Source organism: Pleurodeles waltl, chromosome 2_2 (genome assembly GCF_031143425.1).
Source record: "Pleurodeles waltl isolate 20211129_DDA chromosome 2_2, aPleWal1.hap1.20221129, whole genome shotgun sequence".
In the NCBI taxonomy this organism is placed as follows: Eukaryota; Metazoa; Chordata; class Amphibia; order Caudata; family Salamandridae; genus Pleurodeles; species Pleurodeles waltl.
Window position 1 is genome coordinate 1,113,402,305 of NC_090439.1, and position 18,891 is coordinate 1,113,421,195.

Here is an 18,891-nt window from a genome sequence, read left to right on the forward strand (position 1 = left end):
GCGCCCTGCCTTAGGGTTGGACGGCCTACCAGAAGGGTGTCTTATCTATAGTATATGCAGTGTATGGTGCAGTGGAAGGGGCACACAGGTAGAGTGCCAAGTCGAGCAATGCAATGGCAGTGCTGGGGACATCTGGATGCATGGCCCTAGAGAGTGGCACAATCAGTGCTGTGGCCCTCAGTGACCTACCCAAAGTACCACATGCACCGGGTACCTAATTTCCATTCATTGGGGACTTATAGTGTCAGCTAAAGGTGTTTCCAATTACCTTTGCAATTTTCAGGGAAAGAATATTGGGACTGGGAACCTGGTTAGCAGGATCCCAGTGCACTCCAGTCCAAGTTGCATTTAGAAACCAGGTAAAACGTGGGGGGGAGTGGTACTGCAACAAGGTGCCAGTTTACCACACATCTTCAGGCACAAGCTTTCTGGGGTCAGTCAGCTTACTGCTCTGGAAAACAAAGACTGTACAAGTGCTCCCAAGCAATTAAGTTGTAAAGCCCTTCATAAGTTCTTTCCTTACTGCCCTTCACCCAACCCTCCAGTGACCTGCAGAAAGAGCAAACACATTCTAGCCAAGTATGGAATTCTTTCTTTTTGTAGGACCTAAACTTGTCCTTGTACTGCTCAGGGGTGAGACCATACCTTGTGAGAAGGGAGTACTTCATGACAGAGTAAGTGAGCCCTTGAGGATCCCCTAAGGATGTCAGAGTATCCTTCCCCTTTAACTCAAAGTGCTTCCATAAACCCGCCCCCCAACGTGCTTCAGGGACCATGTTCCTAGATGTATTAAAAAATGTACCCAGGGGTCAATTTAGAGGTGCCCCCTGCAAAAACTAACTAACCTGGCATGGTTGCTGACTGATTCCAGCCAGCCTGCCACCTCCAGACAGCCAATATTCGAACCTTGGGGGAGAGCCCTGTCTCTCTGGTTTGTGAAACAATGCCCTTCCGGGGTGGAGGGGCTAACAACCCCTCCATTACGAATGTGCACTGTGCTTGCAGTGAGCTTCAAAGGGCTACTGCCCTTGAAACTTGACACCCAGATCTGTTGCTAGGTACTGGTCAGTGGACACCGGAAACCAAGTAAATGACCTACCCCTGAGCTGCAACTGGAGCAGAAGGAAGCCCTAGTCAAGAGACGTCAGTAACACCCTGGATCTCCCACCAGAGTGCCCCCGTTGCCCTGCAATCGACCCTGACCATGACCTGCATCTGGACCAGAGGCATCTTTGTGCACAGCCTTTGGATCAACATCTTGCCCTGCACCCAGCTGTCCTGCACCCTGCAATGAGGAACCAGCTGTGTCCCAAGGGTCCCTCACTGTAGGAAAATAGCCTCTTTCTAGCTTGGTTACCCCCACATTTGGCCTGTTTGTCAGTGTGTTTGACTGTGTCTACTTGGATCCTGCTAACCAGGACCCCAGTAGTTATGCTCTCTCCCTTAAATTTGGTTGTTGGTTACTGTTAACATAGTATTTCACTCCCAATTGGCATACTGGTGCCCCTTATAAGTTCCTTAGTATATGGTAGCTAGGTACCCAGGGCATTGGAGTTTCAGGGGATTCTTTTTTTTAGTGTTTGCAGCATATATTGTGCCACCCATAGGGAGCCCACGCAAAGGCTTCTGCAGGACTGCCATTTCACCCTGCATGAAAAGGTGAAAGCACCCTCTCACTGTCATTCACACTGTACCAGGTCACTTATAAGTCAACCCTATAGCAGGCTCTCCAGCTGTAAGGGCAGGGTGCAAAGTACCTGTGTGTGAGGGCACCCCTGCACTAGCAGAGGTGCCCCCCTCGACCTCCAGGACCATTTTCCCAGACTTCATGAGTGCGGGGGGCCACTTTACGCGTTTACTAGACATAGGTCACTACCTATGTCTAGCTACATAATGGTAACTCCGAACATAGGCATGTTTGGTATCAAACATGTTGCAATCATACCTTAAGGCTTTTGTAAGCATTAGTTGTATGATTCCATGCACCCTGGGGGCTCCTTAGAAGACCCCCCAGTATTGCCATTCCAGGCTTCTGAAGTTTCCCAGGGAGCCCCAGCTGCTGCCATCTCACAGACAGGTTTCTTCCCTCCTGTTGCTTGAAAAGCTCGAGCCCAGGAAGGCAGAACAAAGGATTTCTTTTGGGAGAGGAGTGTTACATCCTCTCCCTTTGAAAATAGATGTTACAGGCATGGGAGGGGTAACCTCCCCAATCCACGGGAAATCCTTAGAAAGGGACATTTGGTGCCCTCCAAGAATAAACCAGTCCACACCGGTTCAGGGACACGCAGTCCCTGCTCTGGCACAAAACTGTCCATCAACACGCCAGGGGTGGTGTTCAGAGCTCCTCCAGAGGGTCCCTGGGTTTTGCCATCTTGGATTTAAGGTTTGCAGGGAACTTTGAGAGCATCTGAGTGGCCACTGCCAGCAGCTGACATCAGAGCCTTCCCCTCATAGCTGCTTACCTGGTTAGGTGACCAATCCCCCTTTCAGGGCTATTTAGGGCCTCTCCTTTGGGTGGTTCCTCAGATTCGGATTGCAAGACTCCAGAAGGAATCCTCTGCATCCTCCACTTCAACTTCTTACTGAAGAAACTGCATCTGGACCCTCCAGGAATTCTACAAGCTGCAACAAAGAAGCAAGATGGCTTCTGCAACATTGTATCTCCGAGTCCTGCCAGCAACTGCAAATGTTTCCCGATCGTGCATCCTCTGAAGACAGCCCGTCTTTAACCTGCATCAGAAGAGCAAAGGAATCTCCCTTGAGGTGATGAGTCACTCCCCTGCTTCTGCAGGCCCCAACTGCAACGATGACCGGCTGCGTGGATCTCATCTCCTGATGACCTCCGTGGATCCTGCATCCCGGGTGGTAGACTGAAGTCTTCCCGACGGTCCTGACGTCGTACTTTCCAATTTTGGCGGTTAAGAGCTTGCCTCCCCATGCAAGACAGCCCCCGTGCATCACATGTTTAGTATTTGCGAAGTGCATTACTGTGCACTTCTGTGCCTGGATATCAGTTTATTCATCTTCTTGGTACCACCTAAGGAGTGACTGAGCAAGGCTGCATTAATGTGCACTTCTGTGCCCGGATATCAGTTTATTCATCTACTTGGTAATGCCTAAGGAGTGACTGAGCAGGGCAGTATTAATGTGCACTTCTCTGCCCGAATATCAATTTATTCATCTTCTTGGTACCACCTAAGGAGTGACTGAGCAGGGCTGCATTAATGTGCACTTCTGTGCCCGGACATCAGTTTATTCATCCTTCCAACCTTACTGCCCTCAGAAGCAGCTTATTATATAAACTTTTAGGTGTCAGTGTGACACAATCTAACAAGGAACCTTATTACACTGTAGAGATGTCCATTTCACAGCACAGGGAGAAGGAGGGCAGCAAACTATGGGAAGCCGTTCATGTCAAAATTACAGCTCCCCAGATTGGACACCTCCTGAAATGCATAGTGTGCTGCAAAATGGATATGACACACACCAGAAAGAATGTACCAGGTGTCAAAATAATTATGATACCTTGCAGATTGAATCTGAATTGAACCAAACAAATATGAAACTTGGCAGAAAGAATATGCTACTTAGTGATTAATATGAATAACACACACACCAAATTGAATAAGAAATATATTGAAATATATATAAATCATACTGAAATTAATATGGCCCTCAATGTAAACAATAAAGCAATTGCTGAAATGAATACAATATTCACCTGAAAGAATGGGGCATTTCTTGAAATGATTGACTTATGCCAAGAGAAATATGGCATACATTGAAATTAATATGGAAGATTGAAAATAATATAAAGTATTGAAATTAATATATTATATTCTGAAAAGAAAAAATGCACATTGAAACTAATACAATGTACATTGAAATGAACATTAAACATGTTGCAATGAATTTGAATTGTGTTGAAATCAATATTACCGACATGGCAATGAATATGAGACACACAGAAATAAATAGGAGATGATTGAAAATGAATATGCCTTGTGTTGAAATTAATGCAATCCCATTGAATTGAAGTTGACATGCCTTCAAATGAGTATGACCACAGCTGAAATTCACATGAGATTTGTTAAAATGAATATGGCACGCCTTGAAATTAATATGACACATATTCAAATTAAGATGATATATGTTAAAATTGATAAGTTACATCTTAAAATTAATATGACAAGTGTTAATATGAATATGGCATCAATTGAAATAAACTTTACATTGATTGAAAATAATATAACACATGTTAAAATGAATATGACATGAGTTGAAATGAATATGACCTTCATTGGAATGAATTTGACATGTTTTAAAATTAATACGAGTAACGTTAAAATGCTCATGACATTTATCACAATGAATATGGCCTGCATTGAAAGTGATATGATATACATTGACATGATTATGATATATGCTGCAAGGGATATGAGTCATGTTAAAATTAAGATGTGTTGATATGAATGAAGCATCCATTGGAAGAAATATGACACATGCTAAGATGAATATGACATGCATTAAAACAAATATGAGCTCCACCGAAATTAATTCAACATGTCTTAAACTGAATATGACCAATGCTGAAATTAAAATGAAACTTGTCAAAATGAATATGTTGTGCTTTGAAATTGATATGATACAAAGCAAAATAAATACTGCATATATTGAGATTAATATGACCTATGTTGAAATGGATATGATCCGTGTTAAAATTATTATGACAGGTGTTAAGGTGAATATGACATCGACTGAAACGAATAACATTCATAGCAAGGAATATGACACAGGTTAAGATGAATATGAGCCACTGTGGAATGAATATGACACCTGGTGAAATTAATGTGGCCCACATCAAAAGTAATATGACATTCTGTAATATGAATATCACCCTTTTTGAAATGAAAATGAAACTGTGAGATAAATGTAACATGCTTTGAAATGAATTAGGCAAATATTGAAATGAACACAAGCCATGTTTAAATGAATATGACTGCTGTTTAAATGAATATGGCTTGCTCTGAACTTATGTTGATTTGCTTTAAAATTAATATTACACATTGAAATCAATGTTACATATTTTCAAAGGGTCGCATTACGAGTTTGGCGGTTTGTGCACCACTATGGCGGCGGTGTGACCGCCATCTGCTTGGCAGTCAGACCACAGTATTATGATACTGGCAGTCCCATAGGGAAAGACTGCCGCAGTCCCGCCAGCACCACCAGGCAGCGCAGACCACTGCGGCGGTGAGGCAGGCCAAAAATGCAGACGGAGCCAGTGTTTCGGATGGAAACATTATGATGTTGCCTACCGCCAGCATGACCGTGGCAGTCCAACCACCACACCCCAGCAGGTGGAAACGGAAAGCATAAAGGAAGCAACTCACCTGCAGGCAGTGTTACATGACCTGAGCCGCCATGGAGCCCATCACACACACGTCATGCCGCAGGTGCTGCTCATCGATGGACCCACACAGCACCCACATTGCAACACAATGGAAGGTCAATGGGATGCACAATAAGTTGGGAAACAAATATCCAAAGCTCCCAATGCAAACAATACCTGCATAATAGTGATGGCGACATCAGGAGCATTCACGGACACATTTCACTTTGCAAATGCCCCTAAAACAGCATTTGCAAAGGAACTGACCCTTCATGTATCCCAGGGACAAACAATATTTGAGCCAAGTGATATGCCTAGCTGCCAAATGTGTAAGCGCAAGTCAAGAAAGAACATACAAAGGCAACAGCATGGTCCAGACATCTACATGATGTAGCTGTAAGGCACACACATCAAAGTGGACACATGGTCAGTCAAATCCAAAGGAAGCTACCACAATTTAACACCCTCCATGTGTGGACAAACAAAACTCTAGCTCCTGCACATGAGACGAAAGTACAATCTATATCAGGAGACAAATCTACACCATACATGCTGACATTGGCCAACACAAGATGAAATACTTACCCTAGCAAGCATAACACAATGCAATGGCACCCCAATTGGATCAACACCCACATATCCATACAGTGAACATCTACCCTTGTCTTGGGTGACCAACACTTCCCACAAAGTCAGATATTGAAAAACAACAGGAAATGTGGTGGATTTTTCTGTGGATGTTGTGGTGGTGTCTGGGAGTATGGTGACTGAGGTGTGTGGGGCTGTGGGTTGTGAGCTGTTGTAGGAGACTGGACTGGCTTGTAGTGGGTGCATTAGGTACTTACACCCTACATCAGATCCAGTTAGCCCTTATTAGTGAAATGTAGTAGTGTTCTAGCAGCTTAGGCTGTCTAGCAGTAGCTGTAGCAGAGCAGCTTAGGCTGAACTAGGAGACATGCAAAGATCCTGCAATACCACTTATAGTTACTCAGTACTTATACACAATAAAAGACAAACTCAGTGTCACCAAAAATAAAGGTACTTTATTTTAGTGATACAAGGCCAAAATTATCTTAGAGGCAATACTCCTTCTGGAGGTAAGTATTATACACAATACATACACTAGCCACCAAAATCAGGTAAGTAAATAGTCATAGGATAGTGCAAACAATAGAAAATACCATAGAATGCAATAGGAAAAAATAGGCCTTGGGGCAACACAAACCATATACTAAGAAAGTGGAATGTGAATCACAAATTCCCCCCTAGGCAAGTGTAGTAGAGGGGTGCTGGGAGTGTAAGAAAACCACAAAGGTTGGTAAAATACCCCACCCCAGAGCCCAGGAAAGTAGGAGTAAAGTACTGCAAGCTTCCTCAGGACACACTAAAAGGTGTTAATATAGTTATTGCAAGAACCAAGCAAGACTGCAAGCAACAAATGGTGGATTCCTGGACCTGAAGACCTGTAAAGAGCTGAGACCAAGTCCAGAAGTCACAGAAGATTCCAGGAAGGACAAGAGCCCCTGCCAACCTAGTAGATGGTGCAAAAGAGGATTCTCCGGTTGGAAGAAGTCTGCAGAAGAGCACCAAAGAAGATGGCTGTGGGTTCCTGCATGATGCAAAGGATGTGCCACGTGGAGATGTTGGATGCAGGCGAGTTGTTGCACTGGATTAGTCCAACAAGCCTTGGTTCAAGCAATGTCGCGGATTGTGTAAAAATGGCGCTGCCTGGACCCAGGAGGGACCTGGGAGCCTCAACCCGGACTGAGAGGGGGCTCCCAACACTGGAGGGAACCCACAGATGACCAAGCAGCACACACTGAGGTCCCAGGACACGGGCACAAAGAAGGTGCAAATTCTGGTTGCTGCAGCACTACAAAAGAAGGTCCCACACTGCCGGAGAACAACTCAGCGAGTTGTGCGTCGCAGGATAGAGTGCTGGGGACCTGGGCCATGCTGTGCATGAAGGATTCTTGCAAATAGTGCACAGAGGCCTCAGGAGGTGAAGATGACATGGTGCACAGGGGTACTGTTGCAAATGGGGAAGTCAAGCTCTTGCCTCCTCCAAATTTGGACAGCTGGACCTTAGGACAGTCTGTATCGAAGGGGTCCACCACCTGTGTTCCAAGGAGCATGCTCGATATCAGGAGAGGAGTCCCAGAGAACTGATTGTCGTCTTAGAAGGTGCCTGCTGGAGCAGGGAAGTGACTCTGTCACTCCATGGGAGATTTCTTCGGTCCTTCTGGTGCAGGGTGAAGACAGGGAGTCCCCAGAGTGTGCACACCATGGAAACTGTTGCAGTTGTTGGCTGGAGCTGAAGTTGCAGAGTTGCAGTAGCCTTTCTGGATAATTTGTTGCAGTTACAGTGGTTCCTGGAGAAGTCTGCGGTTGATCCAAGAACAGAGGATGAAGCAGGAGTTGCAGAGGATTCCTGGTGGAAACCTGCTAGCCAAATCTGAAGAGGAACCCACAGGAGAGACTGTAAATAGCCCTGAGAGGAGGATTGGCTACCTAGCAGGTATGCACCTATCAGGAGGGGTCTCTGACATCAACTGTTGGCACTGGCCACTCAGAGGTCTCCAGAGTGCCCCCACACCTTGGAAAACAAGGTGGCTAGCACCGGGGACACAATGCAGGAGCTCTGGGCACCACCCCTGGAGTTGTGATGGACAGGGGAGTGATCACTCCTTTTCCCTTTGTCCAGTTGTGCGCCAGAGCAGGGACAGGGGGTCCCTGTACCGGTGTAGACTGGCTTATGCAAGGAGAGCACCATCTGTAACCTGTAAAGCATTAACACCCTCCTCCCAAAGGAAGTGCTTTGTTCTGCCTTCCTGGGACTGGGCTTCGCAGACCCCAGGAGGGCAGAACCCTGTCTGTGAGGTGGCAGCAGATGTAGCTGCAGTGCAAGCCTCAGAGAGCTGATTTGGCAGTCTTTGGGGTCCATGGTGGAGCCCACAGGATGCATGGGATTGGACCCCCAATAGCAGATTTGGAATGGGGGGGACAATTCCATGTTCCTAGACACCTTACATGGCCATATTTGGAGTTACCATTGTGAAGCTACATATAGGTATTGACCTATATGTAGTTCCTGTGTGTAATGGTGTCCCCGCACTCATGAAGTCCAGGAATTTGGCCCTGGACTGCGTGGGGGCACCTTTGCTAGTGCAAGGGTGCCGTCACACTTAGTAACTTTGCACCTAGTCTTCAGTAAATGAAGGTTAGACGTACAGGTGACTTATAAGTTGCTTAAGTGCAGTGAAAATGGCTGTGAAATAGTGTGTGCACTATTTCACTCAGGCTGCAATGGCAGTCCTGTGAAAGGGTTTGTCTGAGCTCCTTATGGGTGGTTGAAGAAATGTTGCTGCCCATTAGGATCTCCTAGAACCCCAATGCCCTGGGTACCTGGGTACCATATACTAGGGACTTATAAGGCGGGGTCCAGTGTGCCAATTGGAATTGGCGTATGAAGTCACTTAACTATAGTGACTAATTTGGAAGCAGAGAGAGCATAAGCACTGAAGTTCTGGTTACCAGAACTTCAGTGACACAGTTAAGCACTACTGACAACAGACACAGTAGGCCACAAACTATGAGAACTGGGGTCCTGGCTAGCAGGATCCCATTGAGACAGTACAAATACACTGACATACACACACAAACAAGCCAAAAGTGGGTGTAACCATGCTAGGAAGAGGCTACTTTCTCACATGTGTTGTCTGGGTGTATGGTGGATGTGATGGATGTGTCACTGGGTGTTGTGGTGGTGTCTGTGGGAATGGTGGATGTGGTGTGTGGCTCGGTGGGAGTGTCTGTTGAAATGGTGGCTGATGTGGTGTATGTGGGTGAATGTTGAGTGCCTGCATGCCGGGATGCCTGGTAGAGTTTGTGTCGCTATGTGCTACTTGTGTGTTTTGAGGTTGGTGCATGCGTATGTGTCTGTGTGCTTAGGACAAGTAGGGAAATAGGGAATTTGGATATGGAAGAGAGGTGGTAGGAGGGAGGATTGGGAATGGATTGCTGTCATCATTGAGGAGGCCAGAGCCTGAAAAGATCTCTGTAGGCCAGACACCATCGAAATCATGAACACCATCCACTCCGGCTCTCCATATGACCCCTGCACTCACCACATCCTCAACAAAGCAAGCTCTGTCATTGCACCCCAACTACAGAAGATCATCAACAGGTTCTTTGAGTCTGCCACCTTCCCGGAGAGCTGGAAACACGCCGAGACCAATGCCCTCCTCAAAAAATCCAAGGCGGACCGAAAGGACCTCAAGAACTTCCGGCCTATCTCCATGCTCCCCTTCCCGGCAAAATTCATCAAGAAGGCTGTCAACAGACAACTAACCCACTTCCTCGAGGAAAACTGCACCCTGGACCCTTCCCAATCCGGATTCCGAAGCAACCACAGTACCGAAATCGTTCTCATCGCTGCCACCGATGACATCAGAACCATACTGGACAACGGTGAAACCGCGGCCCTCATCCTCCTGGACCTCTCGGCCCCGTTCGACAACGTCTGCCACCACACCCTACACTCACGCCTCAGCACTGTAGGAATCCATCACAGAGCCCTGGACTGGGTCACCTCCTTTTTCACTGGCAGAACCCAGACAGTCTGCCTCCCCCATTCCACTCGGAGGCCACCAAAATCATCTGCGCCATACTCCAGGGTTCGTCCCTCAGCCCGACCCTCTTCAATGTCTACATGACCCTGCTTGCGAACATCGCCCGATCCCACAACCTCAACATCATTTCATATGCCGATGACACCCTGCTGATCCTATCCCTCACCAAGGAATGAAGGCCATTGCCGAATGGATGAAGAGCAGCGGCCTCAAACTCAATTCCGACAAGACGGAAGTCCTCATCTTTGGCTCCACCCCCTCTGCATGGAATGGCTCCTGGTGGCCTGCCACTCTTGGAGCCGCTCCGACTCCCACCGACCATGCACGCAACCTAGGATTCATCTTGGACTCCCCATTATCCATGACCCAGCAAGTCAACGCCATCTCCTGCTTCAACACCCTCCGCATGCTCCGAAAGATCTACAAATGGATACCCACCAAAACCAGAAGAACAGCCACCCAAGCCCTCGTAAGCAGCAAACTGGACTACGGCAATGCCCTCTACGCAGGAACCATCGCCAAACTCCAGAAGAGGCTGCAACGCATCCAGAACGCCTCTGTACGCCTCATCTTGGACATCCCCCGCCAATGCCACATCACAGACCACCTGAGAAACCTGCACTGGCTCCCAGTCAACAAAAGAATCACCTTCAAAATCCTCACCCACACTCACAAAGCACTGCACAACACCGGGCCAGAATCCCTCAACAGACGGCTCTCCTTCTATACCCCGACCCGGCATCTCCGCTCTGCCGACCTTGCCTTTGCAACCGTCCCACGCATCCGCAGAACTGCAACAATCGGTAGATCATTCTCGCACCTCTCCACCAAAACGTGGAACACTCTTCCCACCCACCTGCGCCAGACCAAAGACCTCTTTACCTTCAGGAAACTTCTCAAGACCTGTCTCTTCGAGCAGTAGGAACACCTCCCCTTCCTCCCCCCCTCCTCAGCGCCTTGAGACCTACATGGGTGAGTAGTGCGCTTTACAAATTCCTGATTGATTGACATGTCACTATGAATGTCTTCCAGGAAAGCATTTGTCTGAAGTTGGCTTACCAACCCCTGGATGGCATTCACAATGTCTGTCTGCCCCACAGAAGGCTATTGACCTCCTCATACTCCTCTCACTCAGGAGGTGAATAGCCTTCTCACTCAGGGCAGCAGGAGTAACAGGGGCTGGCACTGAGGTACCTAGGGCAAAGGAGACGCCCACCCTCTTAGGTGAGTGGGCATGGCCAACTGGGTGGGGAGCAAAGAGGAAGGGTGGTGCTAGTACTGGGGGTGGCGGACAAGGATGGTACAGGAGCATTTCCTGTTGGGTCCCCCACCACTAGGGAGTGGCCACTGGAGGTAGAATCTAAAGATGGCGAGGTTGATCCTGTGTCCTCGGTGGCACTCCCCTCACCTTCCGGGCCACTGGGTCCCTCCGTGTCGGTGGTGTCATGACTGGAGGAATCGTGGCCAGATGCTTCCCCACTTGGTTTCGCCCTGTCTCCTTCACTTGCCTGGGATGATGCTCCAAATACAAAGGGGAAAAGGGTCTCCACATGTTCCTGATCACAGCTGAACAAAAGCTGTGATTTACAAACAGTACCATGATGTCAACTAGGCCCCAGCAACAAACTACTTCAAGGTGGCTCCTATGTGAATCATACATATGCATGTATGTCATATGAACTGTCAAAAGTTGCCCACAGGAAAATCAGGTCTCAGATTTCCAATTGCATGGGTGAAGTTGTGCAATCATAATAACCATTGAACATGTAGAACACCATATCACCTTCAATGCTTTGCCTCATGGAGCATACCTATTAGCTTTTGTCATACAATAGTAGGCCAATGCCAAGTTCATTCCAACAGATCCCACGCAAGGTCATACAGACATCTATTTGTCACATACACAATAACACAACAATAAGAAATTATGCTCCAAATCCTGCTATGTTGCTGACAGCAGTACAGTATCCTGAAGAAGGTGACATGGAAATGCTCACATCACTCTGGAAACATGTCAACAATGCACACTTCTGCATGTGTAAATTGTCCTAATTGAGTAATGGAGGTAGTACTAATGTTGCTCAGATATACTACATATTTGGCATGGAAATGTACACTGTAATCAAAATGTGCAAATTGACAGGGAGATATGTTGCTAAAATACATAACAGAATGAAACAGCTAGCCCCTGGAAAATCACCACTACTATATGGCACCCCTTACAATGACAAACTGATTGCATCAGTAGAAGCCATCAGTTCTTTGTATATTGGAGCGGCCCAGGGATTTACAAGCACATGTAGAAGGCCCTGGACATGTTGCCCAATGGGAAACTACATCACTGTCTCCATTTTGGACCTGCAAACCCAGATGTCCGTGGATGAATGGTTCTACCCAATCACATGTGATTCCAACAAAACTGCAAGTCACTCCATGATGTGTGCCACCAGTCAGGCAACAAATCTGTCCCATTAAACATGTGCAGTGCACTTTGCCACTTGATGCCACATCAATGGCATGACAATGGACATTGTGTGTAAAAACTCTAGTCCGACATGTCATATCTCTCATTGCTGCTGAAGTTGTATGTGCCAAATGACATGCAATGATGGGTGAGAGTATGTGTGAGCCAACAATCAATGGTGACACACTCCTGTCTGTGGCACCACATGAAATGTAGCCTCATTGCATATGTCCAATTCTAAAGACAGGTTAACATGCAACTATATGTGAGGGAATACAGAAATCTTCCTGTGAACACAGGTAGACGAAGCATGAAACAGCAGTGTGCACATTTTGTTAAAAGAGACTGGGATACATGCTAACATGTCAGCACAAGGAATTTTGGCAACAGTGAAAGGCCATAAATCATGTCAATGGACGTTCCCCACTAAACTTATGCTCTGTCACATGTGTGATGCCACCTTCACATGTCAGACAGTAGTGAGGTACCAGCACTCATCACACACTGAAAACAAGTGGCCTCTTGGGAGCAGATGTCAATTTACTCATTTGACCAGACACATGGATGAGGACAGTGATCCATCACTTCTTTTTCTTTGGACTGTAACACTGAGGAGTAGTGGTCTGTAGCGTAGAATTTACACCAACAACAAACCTTCCTTGATTGATCACTGTACAAAGCAATGTGTTGTCCCTGGAGAGCAATTGTTTTGTGGATTTTACTCAGTTGTGTTCTAGGTCCCTTGGCTACTAGGCAAGGCACATCTATATGCACCAAATTACTTATCTACACAAACAGTTACTCATCTTGTGTGTCACACATGGTCCATCCCCAGTCATCAAGAGTCAGAACTTAACACAGTAACTTGCCTGTGTGACAGGCAGTAATATGTCCTGTACTCATTGTGGCTGTTGTGCTCCCTGCAAATGCCCATCCAGGTCTGGGTATGCTACTGCCAGAATGCGGGCCCCTAGGGGGGTCATGCTTCGAGGTTGCCAGCCCACGTTGGGAGGACAGCCCTATCTTTATCTCTGAGATATTCTGGCCCAGCACCTCAGGTCCTTCCACCTCTTGCAACAGTGGGCACTTTGCCGGCTATGGACCCCCAGGGTCTGCACCTCCTGGGCGATGGCTCTCCAAATCGCCTTCTTTTGATGGGTGTTTACCTATATGGATGCAAGAGACAAATCAAGCGATTACAAACACAAGTTTTTGCTCAAATGGTTGTGTCACACACGTCAGAAACACCAAGCATAAAATGGGCAATTTGTCAACACACCACAAGTGAGAAGCACATGCCAATAAGTACAGGGACATGAGTACACACTTTTGGATTCATCTGCAGACTAACCCATTACCCTGCTCAAGGTCTACAATGACTAAGCAAGCCTAATGACATCAGGTATTTGATGCTCCAGCAACATGTATTGTGATGTGAGCAACAATGAAACACTGCACATCAATGGGGTTTCTGAAGGGTAAACTCATTAGGCCTGACTGGACAAACACATTTACACTCTGCAACACTGACTCAATGCATACAGTCCCTACAGGCAACTATCAGAGTATAGACTTCACCCTCACACTTGAGTAACAATGAAAGGGCTGGCATGGTGGGCACAGAAAGTATCTTCCCTGTCCCTGTGTGGACATGTGGCCTACCAAATGAAGACTCATGTCACTTCAGAGTAGGTTTCGGTGGTATATATCTGTGCCACAAAACGCTCCTTTAAACATATGTTTCTAACCTACAAAGAGAAGAACTCAGCGAGTTGAGCGTCACAGGATGGAGTGCTGGGGACCTAGGCCATGCTGTGCATGAAGGAATTTTGCAAATAGTGCACAGAGGCCTCAGGAGAAGATGCAGTACACAGGGGTACCATCGCTCTCAGGGAAGGTAAGGTCCTACCTCCTCCAAATTGCGTCAGCAGGACCACCAGGACAGCCTATGTCAATGGGATCCACCCTCTGTGTTCTTAGGAGCACGCTCGTCGCTGTGAGAGGAGTCCAAGGGTACCGGTTGTTTTTTGGAAGGTGCCTGCGTGAGCAGGGGAGTGACTCTATCATCCTACAGGAGATTTCTTCAGTCTTTCTGGTGCAGGATGAAGACAGGAAGTCCCCAGAGCGTGCACACTGTGGAAACTGTTGCAGTTGATGGCTGGAGCTGAAGTTGCAGAAGAAAAGTATCCCTTACGGATACTTTGTTGCTGTTACAGCGGTTCCTGGAGCAGGCAGCAGTTGATCTGAGGTCAGAGGGTGAAGTAGTAGTTGCAGAGGATTGCTAAAGAAAACTTGCAAGCAGAATCTGAAGAGAACCCACAGGAGAGACCATAAATAGCCCTGAGAGGGGGATTGGCTCCCTCATCAGGTAAGGACCTATCAGGTGGGGTCTTTGACGTCACCTGCTGGCACTGGCTACTCAGAGCCCTCCAGAGTTCCCCCACATCTTGCAAAGCAAGATGGCTGAAGTCTGTGACACACTGGAGGAGCTCTGGGCACCACCCCTGGGGTGGTGATGGACAGGGGAGTGGTCACTCCCCTTTCCTTTGTCCAGTTTCACGCCAGAGCAGGGGACAAGGTGTCCCTAAACCGGTGCAGACTGGTTTATGTAAGGAGGGCACCACCTGTGCCCTTCAAAGCATTTCCAGAGGATAGGGGAGGCTACCCCTCCCCAGCCTGTAACATCTATTTTCAAAGGGAGAGGGTGTAACACCCTGCTCTGAGAGGAAATGCTTTGTTCGGCTTTCCTGAAACTGAGCTGCTCAGACCCTAGAAGGGCAGAACCCTGTCTGTGAGGTGGCAGCAGCTGTAGCTGTAGTGCAAGCCTCAGAGAGCTGGTTTGGCAGTACTGGGGGTCCATGCTGGAGCCGTCAGGATGCATTGAGTTGTCTCCCCAATACCAGATTTGGAATGGGGGGACATTTCCATGATCTTAGACATGTTACATGGCCTTATTCGGAGTTAACATTGTGAAGCTACATACAGGTATTTACCTATATGTAATGCGCGTGTGTAATGGCATCCCCGCACTCACAAAGTCCCAGGAAATGGCCCTGAACTATGTGGGGGCACCTTTGCTAGAGCAAGGGTGCCCTCACACTTAGTAACTTTGCACCTAACCTTCAGCAAGTGAAGGTTAGACATATAGGTGACTTATAAGTTACTTAAGTGCAGTGAAAATGGCTGTGAAATAGTGTGTGCACTATTTCAGGTAGGCTGCAATGGCAGGCCTGTGCAAGGTTTTGTCTGAGCTCCCTATGGGTGGCAAAAGAAATGCTGCAGCCCATATGTATCTCCTGGAACCCCAATGCCCTGGGTACCTAGGTACCACATGCTAGGGACTTATTAGGGTGGTCCAGTCACTAGCCTACAGTGACAAATTTAAAAGCAGAGAGAGCATAAGCACCGAGGTTCTGATTAGCAGAGCCTCAGTGACACAGTCAAACACTATACAGACACACCCATTAGGCCATAAACTATGAGCACTGGGGTCCTGACCATCAGGATCCCAGTGAGATAGGCAGAAACATTCTGACATACGGGTAAAAATGGCGGTAACATGCCAAGGATGATGCTACTTTCCTACAGCAGTATTTCATTATCAGGACATGTAAAATACCCAGTATATGTCCTACCTTTTAAATACACTGCACCCTGCCCATGGGTCTGCCTTTGGCCTACCTTAGGGGTACCTTACATGTAGTAAAAGGGAAGGTTTGGGCCTGGCAAGTGGGTGCACTTGCAGGTTGAAATGGCAGTTTAAAACTGCACACAGTCACTGCAGTAGCAGGTCTAAAACATGTTTACAGGGCTACTCATGTGGGTGGCACAATCAGTGCTGCAGGCCCAATAGTAGCATTTGATTTACAGGTCCTGGGCACACATGTTGCACTATACTAAGGACTTACTGGTGAAACAAATATGCCAATCATGGATAATTCAATCATCAGGTCAATCTAGACAGAGAGCACTTGCACTTTACCACTGGGCTGGTCAGCAGTGGTAAAGTGCTCAGGGTCCGAAAGCCGTCAAAAACTAAATGTAGCTTATAGTCGAAAACATATATTTATTTTAGTTAATTAATTTGTGTTCATATCATATCCTTTCAGAATATGTAACATTAATTTCAATATGTATTGTTAATTTTAAAGCAAATCAGCATCGATTCAAGGCAAGCCATATTTAAACAGTGAGCATTTTAATTTACACATGGCTTGTGTTCATTTCGATATGTGCTTTATTCATTTCAAAGCATGCTATATTTATCTCATTTATCTCATGTAGTTTCATATCCATTTTAATGTGTCATATTAATTTTAATAAAAATGTCGTATTGATTTTGATATGGGTCATAGAAATCTTAACATGTGTCATATTGGTTTAAATGAATATTATATTCGTGTCAGTGGATATCATATTCATCTTAACACCTGACATTATAATTTTAACATGGGTCATATCCATTTCAACATAGGTCAAATTAATTTTAATAAATGCAATATTCATGTCGATGTGTATCATATTGATTTCAAAGCATAACATTCATTTTGATAAGTTTCATTTTAATGTCAGCATTGGTCATATTCAATTTACGGCATGTTGAATTAATTTCAAAAGGGCTCATATTCATTTCATGTCATATTCATCTTAGCATGTGTAATATTCCTTTCAATAGATGTCTCATTCATATTAACGCATGATATTGATTTTAACATGACTCATACCAATTGCGACACATATCATAATCATGTCAATGTGTGTCATATTACTTTCAATGCAAACCATATTCATTTTTTATAAATGTAATGTTCATTGCACATTATATTCCTTTCAGAATAATGCATTTTCATTTCAGTACCTTATATTCATTTCAAACTGTCATATTCATTCCAATGTGTGTCATATTCCTCTTGGCATATGTCAGTCATTTCAAGAAATGTTGCATTCTTTTTGACAAATATTGTATGTGTTTTAGTGATTGCTTTAATATTTACAGTGAGGGCCATATTATTTTCAATATGAGTGATATATATTTCAGTATATCTCTTATTCAATTCTGAGTGTGAGTTATTCATAATAATCACTAAGTAGCATATTCACTTTGCCTGGTTTCATATTTGTTTTGGTTCAAGTCAGATTCACTCTGCCAGGTATCATATTTATTTTGACACATAGTACATTCATTCTGGTGTATGTCACATTCATTTTGCAACACGCTGTGCATTCCAGGAGGTGTCCTACATAGGGAGCTGTAATTTTGACAAGAACGGCTTCCCATAGCAAACACTACTGTGATTAGATAGAGTATCCACCGGAAAGGGTGAGTTTGAAAGGAAGTAACTTGCTTTCATGATAGATTCTTCTACCTGCAGATTTCTCACCTTCTGAACAGATACCACAGCAACACCTCCCAAAGGTGAAATGTCTGATAAGTGGACTCAAAGCAGGAAGTCTTGCTAGACCAAGAGGGCAAACTGTATCTGCCAATATGGCAATCAAAGTAGTAGAGTTTTGTGAACATATGCAGAGATGCCACATTTCTGCTCAGCAGATGTGCAGGACGGGTACTTCCCTTGCCCAGCAAAACCAACACCGAGCTGGTTGTCCACACGTGGTCCCTTAGAAGGTCAATGTAAGAGCTCAGGGCCCTCTCAGGGTCAAGTTTACAAAGTGTCTCCACTTTCAAAGCAAAGAGAGACAGTAGGGTAAATGACTGACTTAGACGAAAGGGCAGCACAACCTTTGGCAGAAAGGCAGCCAGAGTCCTTACCATCGATTGTACTGGAAAGAAAGTCATGTAGGGCCTGCAGTTCACTCATGTATAACTGATTGCAGTGAGGTTTTAATTACCAGGCGCCATAGGGAATAACGATGCATCAGCTCAAATTATGTGTATGTGAGGAATGCAAGAACCAAACTGAGGTCCCACAATGACATGACAAAAGGTTTCACGCAAGTCAACTCTTTCAGAAACAAGTGAATTGAAAAGGGAAATATGATCTGGCAAACATAGGAAACCTGCAATGTTCAACATGTAACCCTCAGCTATGCTCATTGCAAGGCTCTTCTGGGCAAATGACAACAATAAAATAATACATTAGAAAGTTTGGCCTACAGGGGATCAAGATGACTAGTCCCACAACAACCACAAACTTCTTCCAGCATCTAGAATAAATGGGTTTCACTGGTGGCAAGTCTGGCTGCAAGGATGACATTCACAACATCAGGAGGCAAACTAAAGGGGCTCAGCTGTCGCACCTTAATCTCTAAGCATGGATGTATAAAGTGTGTAGATTCAGGGGTACGAATCTCCCATTTTATTGAGAAGGAGGTCTTTCCGAACAGAAAGCACATTTGTTCTGGCTCAAGATATCTGGATGAGATGGCATTCATTGTTTGCCAGC